Raw genomic sequence first — 26,734 nt, forward strand, 5'->3', positions numbered from 1 at the left:
ACACGCCTTTTAGGCGACTTATAGGGTATTATGTAGATGTAGGTGTAGATGAGGCAAAATGCGGCAAAGCGAGATACCCTAAAGGACACTCCTGGCGGTGAGCAGAATGAAATGAATTAAAACTACTAACTTTGGAGTGTGTGTAGGAGCGTGGAAGAAGCTAATTTTAGTGGGAGATGGCCAAGAGGGGACGTGGTTGAAAAGCAGACGGATACATAATTTATTGCGGAAAGGAGTTTAAGGTTTCCTCGCGATACGAAACAATTCAACCGAGTGGGCGGAGCTTCAGGGTTACCGCCGAATGAAAGTGAAAGGAGTTAAAATTAATGTGACGCATTAGCGGCTAATTTATTTTTTACCTGCTTTATCATTTTTTTAGCAGAGAAATTCCTACGGAAGGATGTGGTTGAAGAAGTTAAGGTGCTTTTCAGAAGGAATTGTTCATGCTTGTATGGAACTTGGTTTTGACTTGTAGTCACGTTTCGAGGATGGATAAAGAATTATTTTATCTCGAATTTGAAACATTTAAGTGCGATACAACTCTTTGGTACACCTGTCGTGTAAAATTACTTTAATTAGCTCAATTTGAGGTTATTAGATAGGAGTGACCGCGTAACCTTGTGGAATTCCGATACTTTCATTTGCACGAAAAATAATAGTTCTTTTGCATACAATGTCCGACCCTGATTTTGACAATTTAGCTCGATATTATCAAGGTACAAACGAAGATTTAATTGGATAAGAAAATATTTAAGACGTAAGTGAATGCGAAAATGTCGTAATATATACATGTTAGAATCACAAAATGAATGAAAATTGTTACAAGAGATTTGAATGCGCATCAATCTGAACATAAAATTTTTTCCATGCTAAATTTTGGACAATCAATAACACGGCATAAAATTTTATTCAACATAAACCCAAAATTGAAATATGTTGCCCGTTTCCAGGTCATGTTGACCCTGGGGGATGGTTTCGGTGACGTAAGGGACACATCCATGGTATGACCCACGTTTACATTGATGGATATCCGGGTATACGTTGCTGCGTATTCATTGAAATTTCGTTTTTCCATTTTCCTAAAAAAGGCCGTTTCTTCATCTACTACTTACAAATTTTAACAATCAGTTCTTCCAAATACTTTTGTGTGTCCTGCATTATCCACTGTGGTGGAGCGGGCGTCTGTCGGGAGTGGTTCGCGTGGAACGGGGGCATTAAAGAATTTCCGTCTGGTACTTACAAATGCCACCCATGGAAGCAAATTGCCCTTAAAATGTGTTAAACACTCCTCAATAGCTTCAAACGCCCTTCAAATGCCTTGATTATACTTCAAATGGACCTAACTCTCTTCAAATGCAGTTTTCAGTCTTTAAATTGATAAGTCACTCTTCAAATGCTTGCTGTACGCTTAAAGTGGCTAAAAGAACCTGAAATTCTTATAAATCTCTTCAAATTATTCTATCACACTTCAACCAGCTCAGCTTCGTTCAGTCGCTTTCACATTTGTAGTTACCGTAATAACGTTAACAATGAGTCATTGGCATACACTACTTGAGCCATGGTGGTGCTGTACTGTGATTTAATGGCACTAACACTGTTACGTGGTACAATGTTCATCGCACATTACTTAGGCATGAAATTGATTTGCTATTGTGCAAACTTTAATCACATTACTCAGGCATGGAATTGATTTGATATTGTGCAAACTTTAATCATATCATTGTGATAAGAACAATAAGTGGGAATGCAGGAATGAATTGCAACTATATATTCACATGGTTTTATTGATTCGCATGAACAGTTAAATATTGTATTTTTCGTCAAATTACATAGGATTCAATGAAATTTACAAATATATATTCTTATGGGAAAAATATTTATATGGGTCATAATCAATTTCCCTCAAATTCTACGTCTAAATCAATTTCCATAACTTTTATTACTCCTATCTTGATTATGAGGGTTCTTTTTGCCCTTAAGTTAGAAAAAAACTCCTTTTTATATTTTTCCTGATTTTGTTTGTGTATGGATGTTTTGTAGATAATTAATAAATTTCTAAAAAAGTAAAATTGAGCAATTTTTCGAATTAGCAATATCATATTTGCTCGGTAAATGCTGTACTACTTTACTCTTACGATTATGAGAAACTTTCGCTCTTAATTGCATTTCTGGCACACATGGTATCAAGGTGTAAATATTAAAATATTGGCCAGTTTTTGCATCTCATTAATTTTATTATGTGATGCTCACTGGAAAAATGTTTTTTTTTGTTTGAAAAGACTGGAAACTAGCCTGGTAGTATGCCAAATTAAATAAATTCAACCGAGAGGATCATTTTCAAGAGACAGATTTAATGACTTCATGTAAAAAAAATGTAGAATATGACCTAATGAAGGTGAATACTTTCAGTAAAACGCCGGAGTCACTCTGAAGTAAAGAATTTTAATTTTAATTAACTGATATTACATAGAAAACAGAAGTAATTAATACCACTATTTGAAGGTAGGGCTTTAAAATTAGCCTAATAAACTAGATGAAGTCAATTTAGAAATTCGCTCTCCAAGCTCCAATTTCCAAATCAAGCAAAACACTTATGCCTTCTACTTTTCATAGGATCCCAAGTATTTAATACTAAATTATAGATAGCATTGGTAGATGAAAAGATTTCTGGTGAATAAAATTATCAAATTTGGTTAAATAAATTTCTCGGTTTTGCTCAATAATTTTCGCGTAAGCAATTCACGTTTTTATTGCTCTAAATATGATTCCGTTATAAAATTATCCAATTTAAATATATCATACGTATGATGCGTAGTTCTCCGCGGCGTTGTCTAGATGATGTCTCCATGTTTCTGGGCTTCACCGCGTGGATTTTTATTTCTTGCGGAGCATGTATGGAGCGAACCCGGACACCAGATACTGTTTGACGAAGCAACAGTCGTTGCAAAAGAAAATAGATATTATCCCAGACTAATAAAGGAGACTATCGAAATATTCAAGACACCGGAAAACATGAATAGAGAAGACGGCTACCCTCTCCACAGCTCGTGGAAGAGGGTCATACGAGAAAAAAGAAGGTGGACCATTCAGCATCCAGCATGAAAAATTGGCGCCAAAAATGAACTATATAAGTCACCAAAAATTGAATCCCAACATCGACCTGAAGACGCCGGTTGGAATACCGGAGAAACTGTCGTCATAAAGAAAAATCCACGCGGTGAAGCCCAGAAACATGGAGACATATCATACGTATTTTACCTGTTGATTACAGGTTGATATAGAAGGTTCAAATCAAATTTAAGAGATTCACATAGTTTTAGGCATCCTTCGTACCTATAATATTTTACGTCAAGATCACACGCCATTACTGGAGTAAAAGATAAATACAGGGGAGCAATTATCTAATTTTAAACAATGAGTGGATGAATTTAGGCAGAAAATACATCTTTAACACCTCAAGGGATTTGTTATTTTCTCTGGGTGTGGTGTAATGTTTGAGCATGTAATTTACATTAAAAGGTCTGCAATATCATGAGGAGTAAATTTCACACCAGTGTTTTGCGCAATGTTGGTTCACGGAACTGCCTTGTTGGTAAGTAACGGTACATTTGAAGTGATTATTAATTTATTAATATAAATCTGTGTTGCTTGTGCATAATGTGTTAAGTCCAAAAACCCCAATAATGGGACTATCTCACCTAACCATCAAATGAATCATATAGAATCGATTCCTAAATGATTATTATAATAGTAACAGCACATGAGGAGGTCGCTTATAAGCTATTTATCTCACAATAATTCATACGCTTGAATTTTTAATGGGCGAGTGAATTTTCAAATTCAATTATCTAAAAACAATGATTGAGTGACTTAACACATTATGCACAAGCAACACAGAAATTTTAATATTTTTCAATAGAAATAACCTTTTTCATATTCTAAGATCCAGGCAATATTATATACTGATGAGAGTGGAAAATTGGCACTTATAATTTCAACTGTGATCTTTCGTCCTTCGTATGCTATTTTACCTTTTATCGCTTCTCTAGTCTGAATGGCAAGGCACTTTCTTGAAATTTGCCCTTTTGAAATTGACCCCTGTGCATTATGGGAACGAAAGATTGAATGAATATTGAGTCGGTGGATGAGAGAGGTTAGACAAGAATGTCACCTATCACCGACAGTTGCCAGCTGATGGGAGAGGCTGCCAAGTAATCTCGATAAAACCTTTGAAATCCACCCTTGAAGCTTTTCAAGTTGCTTTTTACGTATGAGTCACATCGAGTTGCGTTTCAAAATTTTCTTCACGCCTTCATTATTATTCTTGATTGTGTATATATTTAAGGTCTTTAAGTATTATTTTTTTACTTTTTGTTGCTCTAAGTACACAATTTAAAATTTAAAATATTTTTTTCAAATACATTCATTTTGAAGAAATACGAACCGGCTTTTTTATGTCGATAAAACTTGACCTAAATCTACATAAATCCCAGCGAGCCATCTCTAGGGTGTTTGGCGGGGGGTGATCAATAACCAAAATGCACACCACACGGTCCAAAAAACGCTACGCATACTTTCAAATTATACTACCACATTCATGCAATGGCAAAACTTGCGAACTACTCATTAAGGTTATCTGCCAATGAAACTAGAATACAAAAGACATGCTATTAGAAACAATAAGAAAATTCAGAAACATGCATTAAGGTCTAGGCGTAAAGAACAGAAGTTAGTAGGCTGCACTACAAGTCATCTAATCTATTTGTGAGTTCTAACGCTGCCGTTGTAATCTCTTGTTGATCGTGGAAAAAAAAGACATTCTGAATTTGTCTGTTCTAAAGTCTATCTCTCTTATTTTATTTATATGATCTGATCTTCCGTAGTATGTTGGCGTCCGTAAGATATGGCTAACTTCGTTAGAAAAAACACTGCTCTTGAATTTATCAAAATGGTTTAGTCTATTTTTCAATCTACGGTATGATAGAGATACCCATCCGAGTTTATCTGAGAGATTGCTTACACTAACGAGATTATCGTAACGACCTTTCAGTACATGGCAGCTCTTCTTTGCACGCGTTCTAACTCTGTTTTTAAGCCTATTTAATGAGGGTCCCAAGCACTGATTCACCTATCCCTAACACGTATTCTAAATTAATTCTAATGAGGGAGAAAAAGCTAATTTCTCTCACTTTGTCGTCGCACATTCCTAATATTTTTTAACAAAAAATCAATTAACAATTACCTGGACCAGTCATTTCACGGATATGTTCATTCCACGATAGATTGAGCCTAACACCTAGATATTTCACGAATTCAGCAGTATCTAATTGGGTACCCCGAATGATATAGCTAGGTCGTGGGGAGTTATTTCTTTTCCATTACTACGCTTTTTTTCAAATTTAATTCTAACTGCCACGCTGTCATATGTCACTTACCACGTTTTGAAGTATCAATGCCTCTATTTGCGCTAAGCACAGCAGATACCAGCTTAGACGTGGGAGAAGCATCCTAAGAAGTCCTATAAAACCTTTTGTAATACATCCTCGAACGTTGCTATTGAGGCTAGATTTCTACTGGGTTGTATTTCCAAATATGAATTCACCTCTACTATCCTTTTAAGGTGCATATGTCGTTTAAAAGCATATTTTTTTTAATTTTCGGGGCTCGGTTTGCACAAGTAATTGTAAAATTTATTGTAACAATACACGCCCAAATGTATTGTAACAATACACGTGCATCGTCGAACAGAGATTACGATCTAAGATCTTAAATTTACGTGGGTTCTGCGGCTCGCGGTCAAGATGGGAACTCAGAGCTTTGAATGCAATGGCGCAGCAAGGAGATAAAGGACCTCGTACACAGCGTTTGAATTTCATACACATTTATTCCACAAAAAAGAATGAACACTTTGATTCTTAAACACTAATGAAATATGGGGTTGATGCGGACTTAGGCGAGACATAAATGACACACTGCAAAACGAAACGAATATGCTGGAAATGATGAATTCGCATGAAACAAAAAGAAAGAAATCTTACACCTAATATATGAGGGATGAGATGACTACTGAAATAAATACACAGAAATGGGCCAAAATGACACTGAACATTTGAAGATTCGACATGACACGGGAACTCGTTATCTTGCTCAAGTTGCGACTCAATCCACTGCACTTCATTTTAAGACAGTTTTAGGTAATGTTCGTTGCTTTACTTTAAAATATTGCAGGCTCCACGTTCTGTTTTATTAAAATGAATCTGACGTCTTTCCTAATGGAATGACGTGAACGGGAGAAACGTGATACAATCGAGACGGTCTTTAGACCGGGAAAGAGTGACGTGAGTTTATCTATGAGACCACTGGGTTATTAGGATGACTCACGTGCACACTGGGGACTTTCTTCGAGGGCGTATGGGCTGGCTGGAGCGGGGGAGGATCGGGATTATTTCCCTGTCCCGGGAGAGGGTTTAGAGTACTTAAGTGACAAACGGCGGGTCTAAATCCTGGTCGCCGAATCACGATCCGTCAATCGCGGGGAACCACATCCCACGGATCCTCGGACGTTGTCGTGATGTCTTGACGAAGGCGAGGACACTTTTCTCGTTACTCGACTGCACTCTGCGCTCTCCTCTCCGGCACGCCTTCCCCGTTGTCGCGTTCCCCGACCTCCAAGATGCCGTATGCCTGTCTGCCGCGGCCTCGTTCTTACTGCGCCCCCCTCGGCACGTTCACCGCGTCACCTCTGGTCTCCGTCACACTTTAGCGGAATCAACAACCGCTTTCTCCGGAATCGACCCCAGTTCACACAATACCGGGCGTTATATACCCAATTGAACAGCAAAAGACATACTAAAATGATACCAGACGAGAAAAAGAGGTCGCTCATCGCTTGCTACGATCGCGCGCCAACTTGAACAGGGAGAAGGGCAGGACACGAACGCGGAATGAGCCGTGACGAGGCTTTTCGTCACAATATCTTTAAAAATAATCACTCAGATGACGTTGCCAAAGATTCCCAATGAAACCTTTAACGGCCTCTAGGAAACTTTTACGGTTACATTTGAGACAGTTATCGACGGGACGAGACGGAATATATGCTTCAGGGCATATTAAAAACTCAATTGAAATCATTTGTGGCGAATTATTATGAAGAGGTTAGCGTAAAACTTGAGTCCATTGGTAAAGATAACGTCTGAATCGCTGAGTGGATCATGTTGAAAGTTAACCATGAGTGCACGTATGTTTTAGTAATGAAATTGTTTTAATCGTTCTCTTTGTCCTCTATTTAATTTTAATTCATTCATTTATGGCCCATCGAAGGTAGATAAAAAAACTAAGTTATATCCGTAACCCTTTGTTTATGACACTAAGCATTAAATATTTTATGAAAGTTAGATGTTATATAGTATGTATCTCTATAGGAGAGAGGCTTGGACGTTGACAGATGCACAGACGTCAAGAGAGGAAACATTCGAAATGTTGTGCTACCGAAGAATGATGACGTTAAAATGGATCGATCGAGTAATTAATTAAGAAGTGCTAAGAAGAGTGGTGGATATGAGGAGTCTTCTAAAAACCTTGAGCAGAAGACGGGACAATTATGTCGGCAGCATTATTCGGCATGATGGTCTGATGAAAACAATCGTAGAAGGAGAGATGGAAGGGAAGAAGGGCAAGGGACGGCCCCGAATGAATAACATGGGACGGGTTATAAAGGATGTATAAGAGAATAAATTCGGCGCAATGAAAACGCTAGCGGATAAGAGAGAGGAACGGAGAGCTGCATCAAACCAATCGTAGGATTGTTGACTCTAGGCGAAGATGACCTTTTCAACGGAATTTCCTCGACTTCCATGCAAAATTTCTGTGCTTAAAATGTCAAACACCTATTGAAAGGATTTTTTTTCCGAATTTCCAGCAATTTCTGTATATATTCGACAAAATTCCGTAAATATTTTTGCAGCAGTTTTACAGAATTCCTTAAGAGTTTCTGTAGAGTTCAGCGGAATTTCTTAGTGGTTTCTTCGGAGATTTATAGAATTCCATTGGGCGAGATGTGCAAATTCCTTTCCATTTGTATCCAGCTGCGCGGGTCTAAAAAATTGAATTCCAAAAAGGAGAAATAATGTTTAATAAAATTACGTCATAGCACTGCTCTCGCATGTCCAGAATATTCTAGACACATGCATTCCTACATCCCTCATAGCCCAGAGAGAGGTAGGTGGTCATGTAAAGCGTCAGATTGGTTTTACAATCGCAGTGAATTACTCGTACACTATGCAGATAGCATGTTACATCACGTGTACTGATGATAGTTAATGATAAATACTTAAGAGGTATCACAAATTATTCGTTTTGGATTGTTAGGCACTTTGGTATCTTCTTCAACCTCTTTTTTCCTCAAAGGGATTTATAATACCTGCCTCATAATATAGTTATCAATCTGTATCGATATTACAGCTGTGTTTTATATCCTTACCAATTGATATATTTGAATTAAATTTTATTCCTCGAATATCTGAAATTTCGGCAATAAAAAAACAAACGCATTATTATTTACGATTATAATTTCCATTTTTTCTGGCAAAGAGGAATCAGTTTTGTCGAATATCGGCATTTATACATTTGTATAAAACTCAACCAATTTAATGTACTCATAAATACATTTTATAGTACTCTAAATAGTTCGTCTTTTTGTGGTTACCATGTGTTAATGCTAAGGAAATGCTGTATCAAAACGTGTAAAATATTATGACTTAATAATATTTAATTATAGTTCAACCCGGGTTTTAATATTTAGTATCTATCATCTTCAGATGAAATTACAGATTTCCATTCCAATTCATGTACATATATTTAAAATAATCGATCCACATTTACGTAAAATATATTTTTGAATGCACTTTTGAATGGAAATCACATATATAACTTCATTAGGAGAAGTTTATAAGTATCGGAATCTGTGTCGTTTTATTATTAAAATAGTCAGTGAAATTCGCCAGTCTAATTTATATCCACAGTGGAAATTTTTCGCATAATTATCCCGATAATCCCATTTTCCTTCGTTTTTTTGTGACATATGATATGGTAGCTAATGGTAAATTTTTTAAGGGATGAATACACTGTACACCCCCCTGTACCACTGTACACCCCCCTATTTTGTAAAGGATTAATATAACATAAATATAAGAGGGGAAGGGGGGTATACGAGTGATACCACTCGTATACCCCCCTTCCCCTCTAGGAGATGGTATAAAGAGCTGCCAAAAAAATCTGAACACAAATAAATTTGTCAAAATATTATTGTAACAGCTTTTGGGGGCTCATGATTTGACTTCGTTGTCCTTCTTACTTTTAAAGTAAGAGCTGAGACCTTTCCATTAAATACATTGGAAAACTTTGGGAAATACATTGTAAATACATTGGGAAAAATTTGGAAATACACTGTAAAAGTTACTCACCACATGTTTTGACATTCTTGGACACGTTATAACATGTCTTCATGTGTCTTGGCAGTCGAACTTGCTGATGTTCCTCTATGAATTAAACCAGTGGTCTATTCAGTACGTTACACTTTTTCCTGCGTGCCGGGTTATAATCTTCCAAGTTCTTAATTTTTCTAGCGTGTGTTAGATTTAGCGTGTTATTTTGCGAGCGATAAAGTGTTTTCTCGCAATCATGCAGCAATCCTGCAAAAATCATCCCAATTCATTTTGTAACACCTGTGGAGATTTAGTGTTGAAAGACCAAAGGAAAGCGATTACTGAAATTGTGCAGAAATCTTATGAACTTTATTTCGGGTGTAAAATTGGCGACCAAGACAAATCGTGGGCCCCTAAATTCTGTTGCAATGGTTGTCATAGAAATCTTTGTGAATGGTCAAACTGGGGAAATCATTCCCTAAATTTCGGAGTGCCAATGGTTTGAGTTGAACCCACTTGCCATTTAACGAATTGCTATTTTTGCGAAACCGACACTATGGGTTAAAAAAACAATTCTGAATTGATTTATCTGAATTTACCCTCAGAAAATTCGCCCGGTGAAGCATACTGATGCTAATCCTATCCCTAAAGCTCAAGCTAGTAGTACGCTCGATGATTATGATGTCTTAGTGAACGAAGCTACACTGGAAGTGGGAGCAGGTCCTAGCCATCGAGATGAATATTATAGCCCTGATGTAGAAGAACCTCAGACTAGTCAAAAAGGGCACCTCATCCCATAACACGAGGACCTAAGTGATCTAATGCAAGATTTAGACTTACCGAAGGGTAAAGCACAACTTCTTGGCTCGCATTGGCAGCAGTGGAATCTTTTGGCCGATAGTGTGAATGTTTCTTACTACAGAGACAGACAATCAACCCTCACTCAATTTTTTCAACGGATGATGAAAATGATGATCTGATTTTCTGCACTGATATTGAAGGACTGATGAGAGAATTAGCGATTAAGAATGATCCAGACCAATGGAGGCTATTCATCGACTCGTCGAATACAAGTTTAATGGTTGTTTTACTCAGCAGTGGCCACGATTTACCTTCGGTTTCTTTTGGATATGCCACTGTTTTAAAGGAAACCCATATTCCAGATTTTTGTGGCAGCTCTTTATACCACCTCCTAAACACCCTCCTATACCACTCGTATACCCCCCTTTCCCCTCTTATATTTTATGTTATATTAGTCCTTTACAAAATAGGGGGTGTGAACAGTATATTCATCCCTTAAAAACTTTTCCATTAGCTACCATATCATATGTCATAAAAAACGGAGAAAAATGGTTATTTTAATGTTTTTTAATTTTTTTTTCAATTTTTACACCCTAAATCTTTTCAACTCCAGTGAAGTTTGTCTCTCTCTTGACCCTGATAGCCTTAAAACATCAGTTTTTTTTCAATCAGAAGCAGATAACATTAGTAAAAGTCCCTTGAAAAACGATAAGTTTAGATAAGGGGTTGTTTTCCCCAATTTAGGGATTGCGTAAAAATGGAGGGTGATAGAAAAAGAAGGAGGTCATTTACGGATTCAGCGACCCAAAATTAGCCAGAAACACCCTGAATTGTAGCCAGGCATTTTTTGAACTTATTTTTTTGCAGAACAGTGTAATCGACAAATATATTACGTAAGAAAGTGGGTAGTAGCTAGGCAAAATTCTTATTTTCCTTACGTGGTGGGGAAGAAGGGGTCAAAAATAGTCAAATGTGCTAACGAAATATTTCAACGCTCCCTGTTAGAAAGGTTGTATAATTAATTACAGCATACATTAAGTGTTGAGTCATCCTTTATCATCTTTAATTTTTGGTGATATTACCAGTTTGACTTCAGGAACTCGCGGCTAGTTTAAAGACATCGTCCATTGGGTTGCGGATGGTGGGTCAACCTCTATATGTAGGGGTTAGCTGCCATGTAATCGAGTATACTCGTCAAATAAGTAGTTGCTGATAAAAGGCGACGGTGTTCTGAGGGAGTATTTGAAGAGGTGAATAATTCTGTTTTTGAGGACTCAGAATGGTTAGCGATGGAAGAAGTAAGAAAAAAATTAATAGTAGAATACACCAGACGAAGAGAGCTTTCAACCAATAGAAAGATATACGGTGGGAGATATATGTATCGAAGCAAAGAAATGAGTTATCAGAAGTTACATTCGGAGTATATTTCACTACGAAAGTAGGTGATGAACAATGACAGCAGCGGAGAAATCAAGAGTAAAGGCATTCGGAATGTTGTGCGATAGAATAATAATGGAGATGAAACGGATCTGCCAAGTAAGTGATGAGGTAGTCCAAAGAAGATTAGGTGAGAAGAGTCGAGTAAAATAAATGGTGCAGGTAAAGAAGGGTGTGAAATATATGAATTGCATAGTTACGAAATATAAACTGATAGGAGAATTGAAAAGAGAGGTGTGTGTAGGTAATCTTGGGATTGTTGTCCGGTGGTGATGGAAATGAAGTCCAGAACTTTGCCAGTGGTACCTGCGGCGATTTTCCAGGGGCTTACTTAGGTTGATGAGTTTGTTACGTTTGCTGAAAAAAATTGTCCCATCAGAATCCTGGTCACCTGTGTTCGTAGCTTAGTTCGCTGCTCCCGAAATTTCTCTGGAATACAATCAGTCAGTCTAATTCGTATTTTCGTCGAATTCAGCGTGAAAACGTTCTCTGAAATAGGCATGTTTCCTGTTATCACGAGAAAAAAATGCGAATCTGGATCCAAAAGCGCAATATGAATGTTTTGCACGCATGTCCACTATATCCTATTAGCGCAGTGAAGGGAGTTTTGTAGCTCAAATACCTGCCTCTCGGGGAATTGACCAGCGTCGCTAATAATTTTGTTTAGCCATGTGTGGTGAATTGAGAAAGGATATTTTATGCAAGAGTGGAAAACATCCAAGTGATGACGTACCTCATTGGCGATTTTGAATTAGTTCCATCTCACGGTGCACCATACAAAGAAACATATTTTTGATCCACTACTGTCCTATAATTCTATATAATTTCTTACCCGATCTGACCCGAAACAAAATGAAAACACCTCATTATTTCAACTACGTAAATTATTGCACTCAATTTCATTTGGAAGCCGTTTAAATCTGGGGCGAAAATTTACTTTATATATATTTCCAAAATCCAGAGCACCTTGTCCGGTATAGTCCACAAATTTCTACAGAGGAGAATGACGCTTCGGAAGCTTAACTGGCTGAAGCACTGAACCGGAAATCGGGGAATCCGGGTTCGAATTTTAGTCGAGGCGAATGATGTTTTTCTCTGTTGAATTATCGTAAAACTTTTATATTTCATTCACTCTCTAAGTGGTTCAACCAGAAGGTTGATTTAGGTAGGTAGTGAAGTCTATAGCTCACCCTAAGCTAAGCTACTGGCGTGTGACTTTCCCACATTCAGCTGAGAGGGGGGGGGCTTTCTCTGGGCCGTATCGCAATTAAAGGATTATTTGTGGTGGCCGAAGGCTTCACCCGGGATTTGAACCCCTTCGCTCAGCAGCCAAGCGTCTCATATACTAGTAAGCCACGCTCCATATTTGTTCGATGTAAAAATGGGAATAATTCTTTTAGGCAAAAATTTATGTTCCGTTCCGAGCGTGTTTTTATCTGGAGCACATCGACTAAGATGGCAATTCAATCTAGCACAAATATGTTCACTGCCCTCGTAAATAAATCGACCAACGTCAGATGACTCTCGATATAACATTGATGAATAAAATCAATTCATGTGTCGTATCTAACAAACAGTCGATCCACTATAATTTTGAACTTGTCAAGGAAACTTAACGATATGTAATTTTGGTTAGGTTTTGCGTTGATTTACTTCTCAATGCAGTGGTCAGATGAGGTAAAAAGGGAAAAAATGCATGATTTCTTTATAAAGCTTCCATTCGAGAAAGAGCAAAGGATGGATTTTGAAGAAAGTTATATTTTGCTTTGAAAGCTTCATTCTTTGAAACCAGGAGTTAGAAATAAAATGCTTCGGCCTCCTACCGTATTATATTTTCTCTCCTTATTATGACCAAGGTAGTATATATTTCATGGCTCCTTACCTTCCTTAATTTAACCCTTTTAAGACCGCACTAACTTACCTACTAGTTTTTATTATTTTTTACATATTCTATTTATTTTACAAATAATGAAGAGATATTATGAAAGAAAACCAAGCAAACATTTTGAATGCGTTTTCAAGCATGTTCCCAAATGGTGACACGCCATAAAACATTGCGATAGCTTGAAAAAAATATACACTTGACCAAAAATTAGGTTTATCAATTTAATATATATTGATCTCTTGAATAAATGAGCATTTGTCACTGGAGATCGAGCATAGGGAACATATCGAACAAACAGCATACTTACTGCAGAGGTGATGGAAATAGCCAATTATAGAAAGGTATGATAAATCTACCAATAAGTATATACACTAGTCATGTGATTCACTTGAAAAAATAGTCCCATACTTTATTTACATAAGAAGGCTATAAAACTAATCACAGATACGAAGTATAATTTTCATTAATTTTTATAAACCTGTTCTCAAATGGGAACATTGGACTGATAACGGTTAAAAAAAGATTAAAGGGTTGCCTTTCTGGTGATATTCGATCACTACTCTGTCTCATTTCGTTGCATGCATATCAATTTATATTTCCGTATGGGTCAATTTTTCCGAGCAAACCAAATTTAATCTGAATTACATTTTCATTCACTGCTATACTCAACATTTTCCAAATTAATTTTAACGGGAGTGACTTTGTACTATTTTAATGTAATTTTACCAGAGATTAATGTTAGTCGTTTCAAACAGTTTCGGCGCTTTTATTTCATAATATTTGTAAAAACACTAGATTACATAATAGTTATTGGCTTCTTTACTTCAGATCACTTCCCTGTGATGCAAAGATAACCTTCGGGAGTACTCTTTTGAAGATTGCAGGGAATAATAGTGGGAGCTCGTCTTATTAATACGGATGTTACCAATGTGCTCTTCACTACAGTTTATTCCGTTGTGCTGGGTTCCTCAAAAATTTTCATCATCATTCTTTGCTTAAGTAATCCTCATCAAGCATTGCGGCAAGCATCTTTTGCCGGGGAAAGCTCTAACCGGGGTGATTTATTTTTTTATTCATTCTGCACCAGCGTGCGCATTATCGAAATTCTTGTTCCATCGATGACCTCATTCTCCGAGTCCTGCATCTCGTAGTGCATTCACCTAATCTTTCTTATTTGACGAATAGCGTTCGTTCTCCCAGCTAGTTAACCAGTTTGTTCGTTTTGGCATCCAGGAAATTCGCTTTTTTGCTGTAAAATTCCATCGGCCTCGTTCTTTATCCGCTTACATTCCTTTGCCTCTGCCATCAGTTTTCATGGTTCTCTTGATAAAAACTCTGGCAGATCCTTTATTATAGATTGAACTACTCGAAAAAGGGTTTCCAAGGATTATTGAAAACCTTAAATTCCGTGAATAATACTTGACTTTAAAGAGGATGTGTATTTTTATTGAAATATACGAGTAATTTTAGAGTACATTATTTGTCAAACGTAGTAACATTTTACAATTGAGAATGCAAGAATTCAAATTTTTATAAATACGTGGAGCATGTATCTGTAGGGGAGTGAAGCCAGGGCGTTGACAGGGCGCATAATTTCGAAAGTGGAGCAATCTAAACGAGGTGCTACCGAAGAATGATGAAATTATTTTTAATAAGATCATCGTTAGATATACTGTCCTAATGAAAACAATCGTCGAAGGTTAGTTGGACTGGAAGGAGGGCAAGGGACGGCCCCGCATATATTGCATGGGACAGGTTATAAAGGATGTAAAAGAGAAGAAATAAGTCGAATATGAGTGAGCTAGCGGATAGGAGAGAGGAATGGAGAGATGTGTCAAACCAATCGTAGGGTGTTTGACTAATGGTGACGATAATCATTTCACAGTATAAAACAATCCCTTTACCACTCTACATTTTCAATTTAATCATTGAAACAATTGAATTTCTTTCACATCACAATATCCGCACTTCGACTTAAGCTTTCGAATCTTTTCGAAAAGTTTGAAGCTAGTGAATTTTCTCTAACTGCTTGCAACTCTATCCTTGATAGTTTCCTATCCGTGACCATTTTACTCTGTCGGAGGCTAGTAAAATTTGTAACGGTTTTCAGGTCCATAATAATGTGAAAGGTGTTATTCACAGGTTCTATTTTATTTGGGAATAAAATACCAATATTTGCCCCTGTTACAAGTGATATTATTTTTTAGTCAACTAATGAAAAACATTGCTATAATTGTTATTTGAAAAATGTTACAAATGGTCAATTAGCACGATGGTAACATAAACATGCAATGCAATAATATACATCTTTTCCCTCGTCAACTATATCCCACTTCCAATTGGTAACAACAACCTCCTTCAACTTTATATTTTATACATGTTTTTTGAGAAGATTTCTTGATGCTCTATACTTTCACACGTTTTTCTATTGAATATCCATACTGCAATACACTTGCTCCGCTAAGAAAATGATGGAGGTATGTAACATAGATTACAATCTACAATCAACTTATTTTCATTTAATCTTTCCAAATCTTCACAAACAATCCTATTTATTTGTTTCAATAACGCCTTGGCAACTCAAAATATTCACAATCTGCAGTTTGACGTGAAAACAGCAATTATTTTCGCCAAATTTGCGTTTGAGCTACTGCATAGATCATTTTCTATCCACTTCCTCAGTCTGTCATCAGTGGATACCGTTCCGTGACGTCACGCTTCGATGAGACATTCGACTTAATTTTTTAAGACTCATAACTCAGCTCAAAAACATTATTCATCCGCAAAATATTCCGCTAGTATATTTGAGTTAAGGTCCTTCTTTTTCTAGTACTTTAAAAAAAATTGTGTGTCTTCCCCATTTCGTTTCCTTTGCTGTCTTGTGTTGGTAACATAGCAACCTTCTTCCGGAAGCCCAGATATTCCCTTTCCATTTTTGCTGGTGTGTTGATAGAGACTGTCTTATCCATCAGAGAAAAATTTCATCGTGAAAGTGCCGGAAGTAGAAAAAAATCCATTTTTTTTGTAATTTTTAAAGAAGTAGTTCAGTGACATCTTGTCTTCTTGCCTCTTTACTCACCATTTGAAACTTCTTCGGAATCTCCTCTCAAAGCGATTCTCTCTAATGATGAAGGGTCTTGGAAGGAAGGAAGCCACACGAGTTGTGAGAGGAAGAATTGCATTCACCTGCCTCTCTTCTCGGCAGTTTAAGTGTCCCCCCTTTCTCGACCTCCCTCCACCCCACCGAATCTCAATCTTTCCTTGTCGAGCCCCTAATGTGTTCTTTCGTTTCCTCTGCTGATTAGCCCGTGAAACGTCTCAAACGAATGTCTCCCAAAGCTTTCGACTCTTCCAAGCGTAGGCATTCATTACTTTTTCCGGCTCTCTGTAAGATGGAAAGCAGCTGCTGCCTGATTAGAAAGACGCTTGACGAGGCTTGCTCAGGGAGGTAGACGTGCTGTCAACGGACCCTTTCAGATATTTGACTAGTTTTCGAAGCAAAATACCTGACTCATAGTACTATAGTGAGCTTAAAAGGTGTGCTTTCTCTTTCAAGTCATTTTGTGATGCATGAATTTGATCGATCGTGCATGAAAATCGTTGTATAGAAAAAATTTAGCCATGGATTCAAATGTAGTCCTCAAGGAAAAATTAGCTTCAAAGCTTTAGGGGCGATTATAGAAAAAGATTAACTCGTCATCGATGCCATCTATCATTCTTTCGCACAACTATCAGGAAAACTGCATCACTTTCAGAACTACCAAAGAAATGACAGAAAAATGCCGTAATAGGATACACACAGCAATTCGCCAAATGTATTATTTTATGTGCGAAAAATACGCTGAGAAGAAAATCATTCGCCTTGGCCGGGATCGAACTCGGATCCACCGGTTACCGATCGAGTGCTTTGGCCAGTTAAGCGTCCGAGGCCTCATTCCTCCCTGTGGATATTGTGGACTGGAAATCGGGGGATCCGGGTTCGAATCCCGGTCAAAGCGAATGTTTTTTTTTCTCTGTGGATTTTTCGCACAATTTGTGCATTGCGGGTGACTTCTGTGAAGTTATTACCGTGGCTAGTCCCGGTATACTTAATAAAAGTATTGTTAACTCATTTTAAAGTATCTCAATACAATGAATTTCCACAAAGTAAAGTCGTCCTCAATTGATCTGAGAAAACTGCCTCATAGAGGGTTTTAGAAATTGAGTTTAGTCTGTTCCGGCCTGAACGATTTCTTATCCGGAGTATTCCTCTAAATTGCATGTTATGTCCATGACATTTTCTATCCCTCAAATGTACTCCTTCACTATTTAGGGTTGAAGTTGACGAACCACAGGTGATGATAAGTGCACGAAAAAAAGTGAATACGATTTTGCTCGTACTCTCGTTTCAACTAATTTTACCTAACCTTCCCCCGCGCTGATTTTTACGCTTATTTCACGATTTTCCGCGCCTAAGTTTTTTTTTCGAACGCCGCCATTGATATAGGAGAACTAGAATCTCGCGTTCTTTGCTGCCTACGGAAACTAAAACTCCTGCTACTGATTGACCGCCAGCAGCAAATTTATTTTAGCTTCATCCATTGTCACCTTAGATATGGAATTAAATTTTGAGGTCATGTTTCAAACTCAAAATATATTTTCATGATGCAAAAAAGGGCTATTAGGATTATTTCTGGTGCAAAATCAATGGAAAATTGTAAACCACTATCCATGCGGTTAGGTAGTATGACCCTTTATGGATACTTTATTTATGATAGAGTATTTGAAATAAAGGAAAACCTAAGTCGGTTAGTAGCAGAGGTCAACCTTCATCATCATTGCACAGGCATGTAAAAATCCATCATCCTTGCAGTATGATAAAGTGTATATAATTAATTACTTGATTTATTCATATTAAAAACGTTGATAATTTATAATTGAAGCTATTGTTCGTATTAATGTGGTCTGGAGCAGTTACCACCTACAGGGAATTGTATCATGAGCATACTGTACATATTTCAAATGAGAGAATCGGAAAGGGAGAAAAATGCAAAAGATTAAATAATCAAAGATTTCCATCAAAAAGTCAATTAATATTATTTTTGGGGAGGCAAATTAAAAGTGTTTTTTTATAAAATAGATATTATAGAAAAATTAAATTAAATTTGAGATGAAGTGTTTCAGAGAGGCGTATTTATATTTTTTGAGCATTCAGGTACATATGAAAAATAAAAGGAAAGGGAAGTCAATCAATACTTCCACAACCACTGTTTTAAGCAAGGAATTCGATTTAAATAATCCAAAAATCATCGCTCAATTTATGATGATATAGCGGGCATTATACGATTCAAAGTACCTTTTTTGAAAGATATTGCATAAAACGCTGAGTTTTTTTTCCATAAGATGGTCTCAGGATATTTAGTTGGGGGCGAATATATACTCAAAATATATTTTCGCAAAATTTGAGGCCTTAAGGGAAAAACGGTGGATGATTTGAATTGGTATGACAAAATGGATTTTTGTTACAATAATAAAGAAAGATGAATGAATATACTGAAGAGAACGCGTCAGATTTCCAGTGATTCTAAACTTAAAATTATTTTGGGGAGATCGAATTTTTCCTGTTGCCAATGGTTGCGGAAAACAAACCTATCCAAGCAATTTCTACACGCTTATATCTACGTGCTAGTAATTTTTTGGGGAAATCTCTGTGGTTCCTTCAAGTAATTATTCATATGAAAACCAAGTTAGGTAATCCAAATCACGTCCCTAATTATTTCTTGTCTTAACATGATTAATCAGCACGTAAAAATGAATGCATCAGTACTGTCTTCTGTAAATGAAAGGTTCACTTAATTTCGGCTTATGATAGACTGAAGATCAAGTTCCTCTTTCGTAACAAATTTTGGGAAATAATGTCAATTTGTAATACATTAATTCATGTAATTTTTCTTCTTAATTGGTCTAATACATGACATTATTTGAGACGGATTTGTGGTGCCTCTAAGTAAATGGCTAAGTAATTATGACGAGATAATTTGGTCGAATGATGTTTCTCTCACAAAATGAGAACCTACCTTGGTGCGTTGGAATTTCAACTATGAAACTGATAATTGGTGATTAAATATGGCCAAGGTCCGAAACTGCAGAATTATCGAGAAAAAATAATCTCGTTAGCAAATACGTATTTCGCAAACGGTAATTCAAATTAACTTTAACATCATACCTTTTCGAAAATAAGCCAGTAAATCAAGAAGTTAATGTTTAACGGAATACATTTTCTCGTCTTGGATGAAATTTAGGCATTGTGATAGATACATCTTTTTAGTTATCATATATTTAAGTTATCGTTGTAAGTTAAGGTAAGTACTATATTTGTCTTTTTAGCTTGTAATTATCTTCGTTCCGTTGATAAATGAATTTATTTGTAAAAAACGAAAGTTTTAAAGTGAAATCTATTGGTAAATAAAATGTAACATATAAGTCACACAAAATGGTATATTTTTAACGGAGCTCAAATTTATAAGAAAGCCAGACAATGGAGGATTGATTTGAATTTTTTTCTGAAATTACTAATAATTAGTTTCATAGAGGATATTTTTTTGCTTAAATAGATTTCCTTCTCTTGGGTCTTTTTTATTAGCTTTTTAAAGCATGTTTTAGTAATCCTATTCACGGTTTACGTTGATGACGTTAGGGGCAATTGTTTTTTTTTAAGATTAAAAGTCCGACATATGTCAAAATGCAGCCCGATCTTCCGGAGGAAAACGAGGAAAATATTTTTTCTCGGCGAAATGACCTTTCGTTAAGCTGCCGGGGTCGTATTTATTAATAGGATTGCGCCCAAAACCATGTCTTGTCATATATAGACTCATCACCTTTTTTTCTGGAGATGTTTTTAACATATCGGTCTGTGCTTTTTCAAACTCCGTGGAATTGAGTGGTAGTCTGCGCAAATTCGAGATGAAATATCATCTCTTTGTGGTTTCCATGAATTGAAAGAAGAGAAATGTGTACCTAGAAATTCGACTATTATTTTTTAACTTACTACCATCCTCATTGCTACCACCTCTCCTTTATTCCTTCGTGAGGCATTTTAAAGGAAGTACTTCGCTTCACATGCAACACCTGAGAATGTTGTTTAACAATCAAATGCGCAATGCCGTATTTAACTAATCTTAACATAGAATTGTTTTGACGCAGTTCTCCGTATTCCGCCATCAGCTTTTCTTTCATTCATATTCTCCATATTCCGCTCTCGGCCTACCTTTTAACTTATTTGACGAATTTCGTTGCTTTTGCATTCTTAGTCGCGTCTCCTATGTAACCTACTCGTCCCCTTCTCAGTGGATGCGCTCGCTGGCTGTAATATTAACAGCAAGTTTAACAAACACTGTGTATAATCGACATGCTCTCTTTCTTTTCATTCCATGAAACCAATTTTTCCTTAATTTTGATGCTGCAACGAAATAGCATAATGGCTCCTTCACATCTGATACCCTTGACGGTAAATAGGTTGCTAAGATTGCTGGGTGTGTCGTGTTGATATTGATTCCGACCTACTAGGTTCAAAATAGCGTCTTTGCGGAACTCGATGCAGCTTCAAGTAGAGTCAAGTCGGCTTTTAGTCATTGCGAAGTGGTAGAAGCGGTGAAAACCTAGATCAAAAGGTATTAAGGTCGGAACAAATCCGAGTGACGTCGAGTTTGTCCTCGTGCGAATGAACCCGCACTCGCAAGGGCGGCAAACTTGACAAAGTTTGCGGCATAAGTCTGTCTAAGTGGGGGAAGTTTGTGCTCCTTTGAAGAGGTCACCTTTGCTCCAAGTTTGGAGGAAAATGAGCGACAGAGGAGGTGAAACCACTCCCTTAAGACGAGAACGTTGTCTATTCCGTCGAACAGCTGCTTGCGATACGAGGCAGATTTTTTACCCCATGTCAGAACCATTTGGCTGTAAATATTTGTTTTCGGAGTTTTCAAGCCTCGAAGAATCTACTGGATGTAGGTGTGAATCATGTATTGAAAAAGCCATTCTCTAAAAAATAGATTAAAAAAAGAAAAATTTCACCGGAAATTTGGCTATAATTAACAGGGGTAAATTGTCGTGCACTCCTAAATAAGTACGACGTACAAGACCGACCATTTTTAAGATTTATTTAAAGAATCAATGCAGATTAAATAACCAGTATTTTTCGATATTTTGATCCAGTTATAATTTAAACGATAATATAATTTAATCATTTGTAATCATTAATTCTTCCTAATTCAATATACTTCTTCATGTTGATGGTTGAGGCCATGGCTAAATGAACACGCTTTTCAGGGATTAAAAAAATGATTGATGATATTACCCACCATTTCAAATGCTTACGCAATATCTTGTTCATGGAGTATGGTCGTTTCATAATTCATATCCGAATATGTATCTGCTTCCTATCTTATCGTCATTTTTTATTATTTAAAAGGTATTTAAAGTAATTCCTTTTGAATGCTATAATCTTTATTCTTGGTCAGTTTTGTTAGTCGCCATATCGAAATGGTGTCTAACTCTGGATACAATATAAACACCATTTGATCTCACATTATGCTCTCATCCTTATTCTTCGTTTTAAACGGAAGTAACCCTATAGCTTTTTAGCTTGGCTTAAGATTTACTTTCCGCCGCTTACATCTTTATCCTCCCATTCCAAGTAACATCATAATTTGAAACAGCTTGTGCAAAGTATTTAAATCCCTTAAGTATAATAATAAGTAAATGAGGAATGAAAAATTATATTTGCCTATATTTAATTAATTTTAACAACTTATTTAGAGTATTTGATGAAACTTGATGAAAGTCCTGTGATTACTAAGAAGATTACCTTGGTTCTTAAGGTACTCTTTGGCTGGTAGCCAGTGTCAAAAGTCGTTTAAGCTCCTCTAAAAAGGTTTTTGGAGTCTAAAAATCCTCATATAAGTTGTCCATCAATACCAACAATATTAACAACCTTGATCAAAAAGACATTTTGGCATTCCAACCTCAATTATTATTTCAACGTAGAGGATAGCTACAACTTTTACCAGCTTGTACAATACGGCTTGAAGTTTTGGGCAGTTTTTTTAACATTTTGTATGCTGACCCTTTGGACATCATTGAGGGGGAGTGCAAAAATGGTGATGACTGAACGACGCGACGTAGAGAAGCAAAATTAACAATCTGTAGCTTTCGGGCATGAAATCGCTGAGGTTTTTTCGCTTTATATTTTCTTAGGCAATGATTTAAAATATTGAAAGTTTAATTCGATTGTTTTAATTTTTGCATGTCGTGAGACAAAATTAAGCCATCACTCACATTTTAATATTTTTTTGTTTCTTTAAAAAATGTGATTTACTTAAAGTATATCTATTTTATAGCTATTCTATCAATGCTTTTAAGTGGGAAAAATAACCTTTGGCCAAGGTAACCTAAACCCAAGGCTAACTTTGGTCCGAGTTACATTTTTAAATAAAGTTTTTAAAATAGTTTAAAACCAATCAGATAATGTCCTGAATACAGGCTATATGTGTTATTAAGTTATAAAGGCTTGATAAAGTAAAATAGAAAAATATATGAAAGGGATATAAAAAAATATTGGAATTTGGTCAGATTAGCCCTTATCTACGGTACTCAAAATAGTTAGTTACCTATTTCGTAAAGTCTTTAATTTTTTGGGATAATTTTTCTAATATTGCGAAATCAATTCCTTCGTGAGATGTTTTTATTTCTGAAAAGCACTGCCCGTTCGCGTCCATTAAGCCTTCGGCAGTGTCAATAGGGAGTCGACTTAATTAGTGAGACTTGCCCGCGCCTCTGTGGATTCAGTCCAAAACGACCAATGCCGGAGCGTAATGACCGACTCGTGAGTACGTCGATGTATTAGAGATGGTGTATTTTGGCCCCTTGCATCAGCGCCATGGCAAACCTCATCAATTTTTTTCCTGCAGGTATCCTGGGGCCTCGATCCGGAGCTGACCTTGACCTCCTCAACAATCCACCTCCCGCCTATCTCCCCTGCGTTCCTTAGCTGACATTACCCCGGTCCGATGTTCCATTTTCTGAATCTGTATGTGACCCGCAACCATCCGGCCGATTCCCAGCATCATCTACCTCGTCTATACGAATCAACCGGCACATAGATGCTATATTAAAATTCTTTCATATAGATGACACTATTAAACACCTTGGAGGGTTGTAATTTCATTTTATAATTTACTTTATAATTTATAACTTATATAATAACTTTATAATTTAATTTATTACATTTTAGTTTTAATTTTCATTTTTTTCAATTTCAAAGACCAAAACAAAGACTATAGCATTTTTAGGAAGCAAACCGATACGAACAAAACATTTTTATTGAGGGTAAAGTCCAAGAGCAAGTGTCGTATTTCCAATACTTAGGATGCGGTATATTAATAATAATAATAATATTATGAGGGCAAAGATATTAAAAATAAAGTTTATACATACTTTCAAGAATATGTGTGGCACAGATGGAAGAACTCTAAAACATAAAACGAGAAAAGATACACAAATTTTATAAAAGGATGGCAGTCCCTACTGCACACTAGGGATCAGAATGTTGGGTACCAAAGAAGAATGAAATAAGACAGATAGAATCGTCGGAAATGAATTTTTTAAGATCAGTTATTTAAGATCATCGGTACAGGCTTAGCAACCTAATCCTGAAAGGAAGAATAAAGGCTGCACAAGATTGGATACATTAAAAAGTACTCAAATACATTAAAAATACTCAGATGAATAGGGTGTCAATGGACTTACTGATAAATTACAAGAATATGAACACACGGAAAGAACATACAATTCGAATGCCAAATGGAAGAATACCAAAACATGTAATGGAATACAATCAATTGGCAAGAGGAGTGTTGGAAGGCCAAGAAAAAGATGGTAATGTGGAGCAGGAATAAGCTTAGTAACCTAATCCTGGAAGGAAGGAGAAGATTTTTAATAATTTGGAATTTATTTGATAGAAATGGCTATTACCCTCAATTTAGCATAAATCGAATATTCATAATGATACATTGTGTTAATATGTGCACATAAAATTTTAGCATTTTCAAACAGGTCGGAACTATCTTACACATATTTAAGGAGTTTGTACGACACCAGATGGCCCAAGCAAATATTGGATCCGAGATCTCGCGTTGGAAGTCGTAAAATCATTATTTTTAATAATTATAATGAAAATATATTTTCACTTTATGTAGACATTTCTTATTGAATTCTTAGACTTAAAGCGAAGTAGCTAAGAAAATGTGGAATTTATTTAAAATAATTTGTCATTGACTACTCTTCAGTAATAAGGAAGCTTCGTAGAGAACTTTGAACTTTCGGTAAAAAAAAGGTGTAATTACAGACAAATTTAAAGAAATGCCAGAGTTTCAATACATCTTCCTCATGGATTTATCTTTTTATAGATCCAAAAAAAGCAACTGCAAATAATGGGTCAGACATAGGTAATAGTCTTTCGTTCAAGAAAATATTTAAGATTCATTCTCCATATTCTGACTGTAATTTGAAACAGGGAGTGGTACGAATGAATCTTTAACATATGTTTTTTGTCACTTCTTGCGGTTTAATTTCTTTTCATCGTCCTCGAATACCGACATTGGTAGCAGTGGGAGTATCTCTTAGTTTACAATCCCAAAGGTGTGAGTTCCACTGGGCTTGGTTTTTCACTCCCCTAAACACATATTCCTGAAATTATGAAGCAAGTACATACACTTTAACAGAAAGATTAATGGACCAAATTGCACTTACGAAAATGAGTGGTATTTTTTCTCCAAGGACAATAATTGTTGCCCCTATTCTCTCTATCGATGGATAGTAATAATTGAATTTTGCCCGTATAAGTGTAACACCTTCTGTGCTCCAAGAGTCATTTGAGAATTGCCATCATTTAGCGCTATTGCCAGACAATTAGAATAGTTCTGACAATTTTTATCATTCGAAATTAAAACCTACATTTATAGCTGTAGATGATGTTTTTTTTTGCGTGTGGCCCACGTATTTATTGGGTATCGATCAAAGTGAAGATCATCTGAATGGGATTGCATCGATTTAGGGATTCACTCACGAGTATTTATTGTATTGGGGATGAAAGTTTCTCGGCCGTTTCTTTTATTCTTACCACAAACCTCTGGAGTAAAAGTGATGGGGAATGTGTGAGAAGTGAGGGGGAATGATGCTGATGTAAGTGAGATTGGTGGATGATCAGGCGTTGATTAGCCAGTCAGCGAGGGAGCTGCCGGCTCTAGGTGATGCGTTAGACATGCGTTGCGAGGAGTATGGCATGATAATTAATCACAAAAAGATCGAGATTTTGCAGTTTTGTACTGCATCATGAACCAAGAATGTGAAGCTAAAGATAAAGGTGGGTGGGGAAAAACTTCAGTAGGTAGAGAAATTTAAGTATTTGGGCAGCAAGTTAGAAGAAAACGGATATTGTAGTTAGGACATCAGGAAGAGAATTGCATTAGCAAAGGAGTTGTTCATAATTGGGAAGAAGCGTATGAGAGAATCCTTTTTTCAGGGATAAAAGATGTAAAATTTATTATAGAATAAAATATAAAGCCACGTTTTCATTTAAAGTGCAAGTGATTTTCTTTCTAAACGGAGCTAGGTATTGAAATATAGAAGAAATGTACAAAACCTCGGTGACCAAGGGAAACGAGTGACTCTCCGTTCCGTGTTGACATTGAGTGGGACATCAAATGCGCAAGTAAATGCCTAGTTGATCTTGTTTGTTTTCTATACCTGTATTCTGTATCTAACTATGTTTAGAAAAAAAATCACTTGTATCTCTTTGCCTCTCACCCCCTAATGCAAAGTGAATCTGCACCACCTAGTTTTTGTTTTGAGCATGTGGTTCTTAATCTATAAAGTTTAAACATGGGACCTTATTAATTTTCTTTTTTAGTTAAAATAAACGTGTAGGTTTTTACATTAACTTTTTATGATGTTTCATGGAGTTTAGGTCAAATTGAAACCAAGTTATAGCCAACGTTTCGATTTATGTAAAATCATCCTCAGGGCTATGAAAGTGAAAACATGAACAATATAAAATACAAAGATGACGACGATGTACAATAGTTTTACATAAAATTGTTACGATCACGTTTTTTTACAGTAATATAATTTAAAGTATACACATATATATATAAGAACA

The sequence above is a fragment of the Ischnura elegans genome, chromosome 9, assembly GCF_921293095.1.
Source record: "Ischnura elegans chromosome 9, ioIscEleg1.1, whole genome shotgun sequence".
NCBI lineage: Eukaryota > Metazoa > Arthropoda > Insecta > Odonata > Coenagrionidae > Ischnura > Ischnura elegans.